Raw genomic sequence first — 9,584 nt, 5'->3', positions numbered from 1 at the left:
TTGTGGTGGTGATAATGGTGGTGGTAGTGGTGATGGGTAGTGGTGGTGATGGTGATGATAGTGAGTAGGAGTGGGGATGGTTGGTGGTCTTTGTGGTGGTGATGGTGGTGGTGGTGGTGGAGCCATACTCGTCAGCGACTTTAAATTAATGTTGATGATTCCACTCCACCTGGCGAGGCCCTTGAGGTGGAGGCAGGTATGCGACTCATTAGGCGAGCCAGGTACGGGCAACACACACACACACACACACACACACACACACACACACACACACACACACACACACACACAGACACACACGTTCATTATCGCCACCCCATCTCCCATCACAGCTCCCATCCACCCCCCCTCACCCCCCAATCATCCCCCGCCCCATCAAAATCACACGTATTAACAAAAAAATAAATCTATCTTCTATTCCCTTCCGTCACAGCATCCGAAGATCAACCACAGTGAAATAAGTTGGCAGGGTAGGGGAGAGCAGGGCAGGGGAGGAGAGGCTAGGGCAGGGTATATAGGGTAGGGATGTGAAGGTGATGAGAGTGGGCAGGGAAGGACATAAGTAGTAGGGTAGGGTAGGGTAGGACAAGGTAGAACTGGCAGGGTATGGAGAGGAGGAGAGGGTAAGGAGGATAAGGATTGGGTAAAGAGAGCAGGGTAGGGTAAGGATAGGAAGGGTATGGGAGAGGAGGGCAGGGTAGGATAGAAGAAAAAATCAATATAGGGTAAAGCGTAACATGGTATAAGGATTGACAGGGTAAGGATTGGCAGGGTAAGGATTGGCAGGGTAAGGATTGGCAGGGTAAGGATTGGCAGGGTAAGGATTGGCAGGGTAAGGATTGGCAGGATAAGGATTGGCAGGGTAGGGCATGGCAGGGTAAGGATTGGCAGGGTAAGGATTGGCAGGGTAAGGATTGGCAGGGTAAGGATTGGCAGGGTAAGGATTGGCAGGGTAGGGCATGGCAGGGTAGGGCATGGCAGTGTAGTGGTTTCCCAAGAGAACCTCATTAACCAATCACACACACACACACACACACACACACACACACACACACACACACACAAACACACACACACCCTGCCGCGGCCCCTGGCACACTCCGGCAGTCACCCGTGGTTGAGCAATTAGAATTAAACGAGCGGAGGTGCAATTATCTCCAGCGCTCTATCTGAAGGCGGAGGAGGAGGAGGAGGAGGAGGAGGAGGAGGAGGAGGAGGAGAGGAAGGAGGCTGTGAGGTAACGGTGGTGGTGGTCCTGCTGGTATATAGGAAGAGAAGGAAGAGAAGGAGGAGGAGGAGGAGGGTAAGGAGGCATATAGGGAGGAGGAGGAGGAGGAGGAGGAGGCAGAAAAGGAGAAGGCGTAGGACAAGGAGGCATAGAAGAAAAAGAAAACGAAGTAGGAGGAGGAGGAGATGGAGGTGGGTGACAAGGAGGGGGAGAAGGAGGAAGAGGAGGAGGGTACGTGGGGGGGGTAGGGGGGAGGGTATAGGGGGGGGAGGCCACAGGGTATTGTCCGTTCGGCTCCCCCTGATTGGTCTAAGCCTACTAATGACGGCTAATTTGTGAACCGACATGCATTCTGCGAGGCGTACAGTGGTGTCGGCGCCTCCACCACCACCACCTCCTCCTCGGCCGCGCCCTCCTCAGTGTGTGGTTACCGACGGCGTGGTGGTGTTGTGAGGTGGTGTGGTAAGGGTCCTGTGGTGTGGTGAGGGTGTTTCGTGGTGTTAAAAATTGTGTTGTGGTGGTTTGGTGGTGATATGATTAAGTTCTGTGGGTGTGGTGGTGGTGTGGGGGGTAAAATAGTGTTGTGGGTGTGTGGTAAGGGTGCTGTGGTGTGGTGAGGGTGTTCTGTGGTGTTAAAATTGTGTTGTGGTGGTTTGGTGGTGATATGATTAAGTTCTGTAGGTGTGGTGGTGTTTTGAAAGCAGTGGTGTTGGTGTGGGGGGTGAAATAGTGTTGTGGGGGTGTGGGGGTATTATGAAGGGAATGGTGGTGGAGTAAGAACAGTGATAATGGTGTAGGGGAGGTTGTGGAGAAGAGATGACAGTGATGATCTCGTGAGGCAGTGTTGGTGGTGGTGAGAAGCAGTGGTGGAGTGGTTGTGGAGGACAGTGGTGGAGTTGTGTAGGACAGTGGTGGTGGAGGTGGTGGTGGTGGATTCTTAACTATATAACCCTCATAAAAAAGCAAGATATACAAGAGTGAGGTTTGAATAGAGAGGACAAGAACGAGAACACAAAATAAGACATGACCTAAAGGAATAAAAACTAAGGGAAGCGAGTGAATGCATGAGGAGGTAAAGGAGTGAAGAAGGGAGTGAGATGCGTAAAAGAAGAGATGAATGAAGAAGAGGGAGAGAAAGGGAGGAGGGGAAGGAGGGAGGAATAAGAAGAAAGGGGAAGATAAATAAACAGAGACTGGTAGATGGAGAATGGGAAGAGAAACTGGGAATGGAGAGAGGGGGAGAGGCAAGAAGAGGAGGAGGAGGAGGAGGAGGAGGAGGAAAGAAAGAGAAGGAATGAATGAAGGAGACAAAATAGGACATGAACTAAAGGAGTGATATAAAAAGTAGTAAAGAATGGAGTGAATGAGGAATAAAGAGGAAGAAAGAAAGTAAGAAGAGAAGGAGGAAGAGGAGGAAAGAAAGAGAAGAAATGAAGAAAGGAAACAAAATAGGACATGAACTAAAGGAGTGAATGAGGAAGAAAGGGGAAGAAAGGAAGTAAGAAGAGAAGGAGAAAGGGAGGATTAAAAAGTGAGGGGAAGATGAATGAAGAGGAGAATGTGAGTGAAAGAGACCAAAGAACTGGATTGAAGAAGGAATCAAAGGAATCAAAGGAAAAGGAGAAAAGGAATAGTGTAAGACGAGGAGGAGGAAAAGTGAAGGAATGGAGGAGTGAATGAGGGAATGAAGAAAGGAATAAAGAAACTAAACAGTGAAGGAGTGAGGGAGTGAAGGAATGAAGACGCGGAGAAATGAAGGAGTGAACAAAGAAATAAAGAAGGAAGTCACGGAAGGAAAAAAGGAATAAAGAAGAGATAGAAGAAAGGAAGAAGTAAAGGGGTTGAAGCTGGAAACGCTGGAAGAAGCGAACGAAAGGGGAAATGAAAAAAGAGAAGGAGTGTACAGGCTAAGGAGAGAAGGAGTAAAGGAGTAAGAAGGAGGAGTGGAGGACAGTAGAAGGTAAAAAAAGTAAGGTAAAGAAAGGGAGGGAGTGAAAGGGTTAAGAAGAGGAGTAAGAAGGAGAGGAGGAAGAAGAAAGTGAAAAAAAGGAAAAGCAAAGAAAGGGAAGAAGTGAAAGGGCTAAGAAGAGAAGGAGGAGGAGGAGGAGGAGGAGTGGAGGAAAGGAGTGGAGGGAGGAGAGTAATTATTAAGGGTGAGAGGAGATGATGGGATGCTGGTCGGCGGGCGAGTCTCCTTTGTAGGCCGAGTGTGAATACAGACACACACACACACACACACACACACACACAAGAATCTCGACTCCTATTTCATCTCTCCTTCTTCCTCATTTTCTTCTTCATCTTTTCTTCCCTCTTCTTCTCCTTCTTCTTGTTTGTTTCTTCTTCTATTCGTCTATCGTTTCCTTGTTCTCCTTCTCTTCCTCTTTCTTTCTCCTCCCCTTCTTTTCCCTCTGCATCTTCTTTTTCTTCTGTTACTCCTTCATCATCATCTTCTCCTCCTTCTCCTCCTCCTCCTCCTCCTCCAAATACTTTCTTCATTCACTACCAACGGGAAATAAAAACTCATCATCATCACCATCATTATCTGTTTTCCCCCTTTTCATTATTATCATCATCATCATTAGCGAAATTAAGACGAACAAAAGACGCATCATTTTACCTTTGGGTGGAATTAACGCTCATCTAACCTTCATCACTATCATCATCATCATCATCATCATCATCATCATTGCCAGCGTCCAGTCACATCGCTATCGCTTTCATAATTGTGTTTTTTTCATTATTAGTTTCTTCTCTCTATTAATTATTGTCGTTCTTTCAACATTACCAGTTACGAGAGAGAGAGAGAGAGAGAGAGAGAGAGAGAGAGAGAGAGAGAGAGAGAGAGAGAGAGAGAGAGAGAGAGAGAGAGAGAGAGAGAGAGAGAGAGAGAGAGAGAGAGAGAGAGAGAGAGAGAGAGAGAGAGAGAGAGAGAGAGAGAGAGAGAGAGAGAGAGAGAGAGAGAATGTGCTGATCATCGTCAAGAATAGATGAGACAAGTTTTATTTACCGCGAAAAAGATCGAAAATACGAGGAAGACAATGTGTGTGTGTGTGTGTGTGTGTGTGTGTGTGTGTGTGTGTGTGTGTGTGTGTGTGTATGTGTGTGCGCGTGTGTGTGTTTGCGTGCGAGGAAGATAAGGCCAAAGAAGAATAAAATAATAAGGAAAATGGAAAAAAGAAAGGAAAAGGGAAAAAAGGAGGAAGGAAAATATAGGAAACAAGGAAGAGAGAAAAGAAGAAAAAGGAAAAGAGGAAAGGAGGATGGAATATAAAAGATAGATTAAAAAGAAGGGATGGAAAATGAAGGGAGGAAGGAGTGTGTGTGTGTGTGTGTGTGTGTGTGTGTGTGTGTGTGTGTGTGTGTGTGTGTGTGTGTGTGTGTGTGTGTGTGTTGCGAAGGTCGTGCCGGGTGGGAAGGGAAAATTGAACTCGACTTCATTCACGCATCGCCTCAATTCTCACACATTTTCCTTTCACCCGCACCACGCCGCGCTCCGAAGCTAAGGACGAAATATAGAAAAGGAAAACTGCAGCGTAAATAAATAAAATAACTAAATGAATAAAGAATAACAACAGTAAAGACTAAGGATGAAAAATATGATAGGAAAACTTCAGCGTGAATAAATAAATTAGTTAATGAATGAAAAATAACAGCAATAAAAATAACAATGTGAAGAAAACAAATATAGCAGAAAAATAAAGTCTACGAAAATTGAAACGGACAGCGAGTATCTTTATAATATTGCTAAGGCTTGTTCTATTGTTAACTAATGTAAGCTCTGTGTTAAAAGCGTAGAACTTAACATCTACGCTTATTGTTTTGCTTCTTGTTCTTCTTTGTCTTGGGAGCTTAGACCAGTAGGGGCTTTAGGTCGTTTTTAGGAGCTTAGACCAGGGGATTTTTTTAGGTCGTTTTTAGGAGCTTAGACCAGGGGATTTTTTTAGGTCGTTTTTAGGAGCTTAGACCAGGGGATTTATTTAGGTCGTTCTTAGGAGCTTAGACCAGGGGATTTTTTTAGGTCGTTCTTAGGAGCTTAGACCAGGGGATTTTTTTAGGTCGTTCTTAGGAGCTTAGACCAGGGGATTTTTTTAGGTCGTTCTTAGGAGCTTAGACCAGGGGATTTTTTTAGGTCGTTCTTAGGAGCTTAGACCAGGGGATTTTTTTTAGGTCGATGTGAATATAAAAAAAAAATCATACAACAAAAAAACATGAATAGGAAAAATAGCAGAGCATTTATATATAGGAAGATAATAAGTGATAATTAGAGCAAAACACGATATTCGATAAAAAAGAAAAATAGCTCCAATTCCTTATTTCTCCAAGCTCCAGACGCCCATCACCACCCTCACTATCTCCCACTCCACATCTAAACAGTGAGGTGATGGTGATAACGATGGTGATGATAATGATACAATGATAGTGTGTGACTGTTTACAAAGTCCTATCATCTACATTCCTCTCACCATCCACAAATAGTCCCGCTCAAAACTATGTGGTGATGGTAACAATAACAATCTTACCCACAGCGCAAGTCAGAAGATGATGGTGACTGATGGTGATGACAGTGACAGACTAATGATGTACAAGTGTTTACCAAATCCAACCACCTCAAGGCCCCCCCTGCCATCACCATCCCCCTTCCCCTCAAAAACAGTCTCCTGCAGTCCCCCTCACAACCAAATCTGGGTCAGTAATTGATGTATATTTGCAAACAATCACACTGCATTTGTCCCCCTCACCCGTGACTCACCCGCCCCCCTCACGCCCCTCGACCCCTTGGCACCGCGGGGAAGAGACGCCTCACCCTCACGCGGCCGACGGAGGATTTCAGGCCCTTGGTGGCGGGGGAAGATGGCCGTATCGTCAGCGGCGCGCCCGTGAATTGGTGATTGCAGGCGGAGAAACAGATTTGGGACCGCCCGCAGCTTTTCAATCACACGTCGAAAGAGCTCTCAGCCTTGTGTTGACGGGAGGGAGGGAGAGAGAGGAAGAGAGGGAGGGATGGAGAAGGAGGGGTAGACAGGCAGACAGCAGAGCAGGAGGACGAGTGAAGCAGAGGAGGAAGAAGATAGGGGAAGATGAGAGGCGTGGAGTGTTATGAAGAGAACAAGGAATAAGTTTTGGATATGGGGTGGAGTGAATGGAGTGGCGGATCTTAGTGTGGAGTGAAAGTGAAATCTAGTGTGGAGTGAATGGAGTGAGGTTTAGGATGCTGCATGAAGGGATAAGAGTGGAGTGGATGCTGTGGATATCTTGTGCTGGGAAGAGGAACAGGTGGAGGACGAGGTGAGTGAGTGAGTGAGTGTGGTTATTGATGACGAGAAAAAGAGAGTAAAGTTGAAGGAAAAGGAGGAGGAGAAAAGAGGTTAAAAAATATAAAACAAAAAGCAAATGGAAGAAAATGGAGGTTGTGAGGTTGAAGAAGAGGAGTAAAATGAGTTAAAAAAAAGAGGAAAAAGATGAAGGAAAATAAAGAAAGGTAAAAGGATGGAAAGCCGGAAAGGTGTGAAAAATATAAGTAGGAAAATGGAAATGGAGAAAAGGAAATAAATGAGAAAGAAAAATAAATGAATAACAGATAGAGAAAAAGGTAGAGGGAAGGAAAGAAAATTTATAGAAAGAGGAAGAAGGAAGAGGAAGAGGAGAGAACGCAGATGATGAATAAACAGAAGAAGAGGGAGACAAAAGAAGAAAACTACTCAAAACAAGATCAAAGAAAGAAGAAAAAAAGAATGAGAAGTAGAAAAAGAGAAGGGATGAGGAAAAAAAAGTCTACATAATGAATGTGAAATGAGGAGGGCAGGAAGGCAGCAAAAGAAGATGGAGGAGTATAGGTAGGCAGGGGACGGGTAGACAGGTAGGCAGCCAGGTAAGTAGGTGAAGACAGGTAGGCAGACAGAGATAGATAGTAGATGAAATGAGGCAGTCAAGCAGGTAAATAAAAGGAAAAATGGAGGAATGAAGCAGGTAGGGAGACAGGGAGGAAGGTGAACAGGTAGACAGGTGGGTAGATAGGTGGGTAGGTAGGTGGGTAAAGGGAGAGAGGGAGGAGGAGGACACAGGCGAGGAATATTATCACAGTGAGGTCATGTGGCGTGGGTAAACTGAGGTGAGTGTGATGAAGTGACACTATGAGACTCACTTCAAAAACATGACTCACTTTGGATGATAAAATGATGATAAAGTGACGAGGAGGAGGAGGAGGAGGAGGAAGAGGAGTGAACCCAGTGAAGATTCTCAGTATAATATTCTGTGTGTGTGTGTGTGTGTGTGTGTGTGTGTGTGTGTGTGTGTGTGTGTGTGTGTGTGTGTGTGTGTGTGTGTGAGGACTATACCAGAAGGAAAATGAGGAAGATAAAAAGGAGAATAGGAGAGGGAGCATGAGGAGGAGGAGGAGGAGGAAGAGAGGGAGGAGGTGGAGGAGGAGGAGGAGACTTCGAAGAGCTGAAAACGGTGGAGGAATGCAAATCAGGTGGAAGGAAGGAAGGAAGGAAAGGAGGAAGGACGCGATAAAGGAAGGCAAAGGAGGAGAGGAGGAAAGGAGGAAAGGAGGAAAGGAGGAAGGGAGGAAAGGAGGAAGGGAGGAGAGGATGGAGGTGAGGACAGCTGAGTGAAAAAGAAGGATGCTCAGATGACAAGATGAAGAAGACGAGGAGGAGGAGGAGGAGGAGGAGGAGAAACTGGAGGAGAAAAAGGAGGAGGATTATCAAGTGGAGGAGAAGATGTAAGGTGAGGTGATAGTGGAGGTGGAGGTCGGTGGAGGGGAAGGAGGAGGAGGAGGAGGAGGGGAAGAATAAATCATAAATAGAGAAACGGGAAGAGAGGGAGAAGGGGAAAGATAACAGATGACCCACTCCGAATAAGGGAAGGAAAGGGGAGAAAGAAGAAAGGAGAGAATAGAGCAGATGAGGAAAACAGAGAAAAAAGAAGAGGGTGAAAAAAAGAAAAGGCTAAAAGAAAACAAAACAAAGAACAGAAGAGAAAACAGAAAGGAGATAATACAGTAGATAAAGAAAATAGAAGAGGAACAAGAAGAAGAAGAAGAACGTGAGAAAAAAAAGAAACTATGCTAAAACAAAACAAAAAAAGAGAAAAGAAGAGAATAGCAAAGATTAAAGGAAACGATGAGAGGGGATAAAGAAGGTGAAGATAAAGAGGGAACCAAAAGTACGTTGTTCCAAAGACGAGAAAAAAGAGGAAGAGAGAAAAAAAAGAAGAGAAGGGTATTTAGAAGATAGGAAGGAGTAAGGGTTTTCTGAGAGCGAGAGGGGAAAAAATGTAGTAGAGGGGAGATAGAAGGAAGGGATAGAAGGGGAGGTGAGGATGTGCCGATGATAAAAAGGGGAGAGAAACAGAAAATAAAAGAAAGGGGAGGGTGGAGGAAAGGAAAGTAAGGATTGGCTGAGGATGGAAAAGGGGAGGAGGAAGAAAGGGAGAAAGGGGAGAGTGAGGGTGCATGGCTCAACGACGAGAGGGAAAAGGAAGAGGGGAAAAAAAGGGAGAGGATGGTGAAAGAAGGGAAGGTGTATTTTTTTTAAGGTGGAAGGGTGAAAAAGGGTGGAAAAGGGAAGGTGGAAGGAAGGGAGAGAGGGGAAAGAGGGGAAAGTGAGGACGAGAAGGGAGAGGAAGAGTAAAAAAAGGAGTGAAAAGGTGGAAGAAGGGAATGGATGTTTGAGGGAAAAGTGAGAGGGAAAAGAAAGGTGGAAAAGGAGAGGTGGAAGGGAGAGTGGAGAAAAAGGGGAAAATGAGAACGAAAGGGGAGGGGGAAGTAAAGGTTTTCTGAGGGGGAGAGGGGAAAGAATGGTGGAAAAGGGGAGGAGGAAGGAAGGGATAGAGGGGAAAAGAGGGGAGAGAGAGGGCGTTGGGAAGAGAGAGGGGAGATAAAAAGAGAGAAAAAAACGAATATGAAAGAGGGGAAAGTAGATTTATGAAGGTGAGTAGGAAGTGGAGGAAGGTGAAAGGAAAGAATGGAGGGGAAAGAGGGGACAGCGAGGATGAGAGGGGAGAGGAAAAAAAAGAGAGAGGGGAAAATGAGTGAGGGATATCCAAGCAAGAGGGAGAATAAAGGGTGGAAAAGGAGAGGAGGAAGGAAGGGATAAAAGGGGAGAAGAGGGGAGGGTGAGGGTGTTCGGAAGACGCGAGGGGAGAGAGAGGGGAAGAGGCGGCCTTTGTGAGGGGAAAGGTGTCGAGGGGAGGCTGTGTCGTGAACGTAACAAGACAAATACACAATAAAAAGAGGGGAATGCCGCTCCTCCTCCTCCTCCTCCTCCTCCTCCTCCCCCTCCTCCTCCTCCTCGCCATAAGCACAGTACGAGGTATTTATGGCGGCGGCTGAAACACAACGAAATGGCGC

This window comes from Eriocheir sinensis, chromosome 48, assembly GCF_024679095.1.
Source record: "Eriocheir sinensis breed Jianghai 21 chromosome 48, ASM2467909v1, whole genome shotgun sequence".
In the NCBI taxonomy this organism is placed as follows: Eukaryota; Metazoa; Arthropoda; class Malacostraca; order Decapoda; family Varunidae; genus Eriocheir; species Eriocheir sinensis.
The sequence above is the reverse complement of the archived record's forward strand: the minus strand, read 5'-3'. Positions refer to the sequence as shown.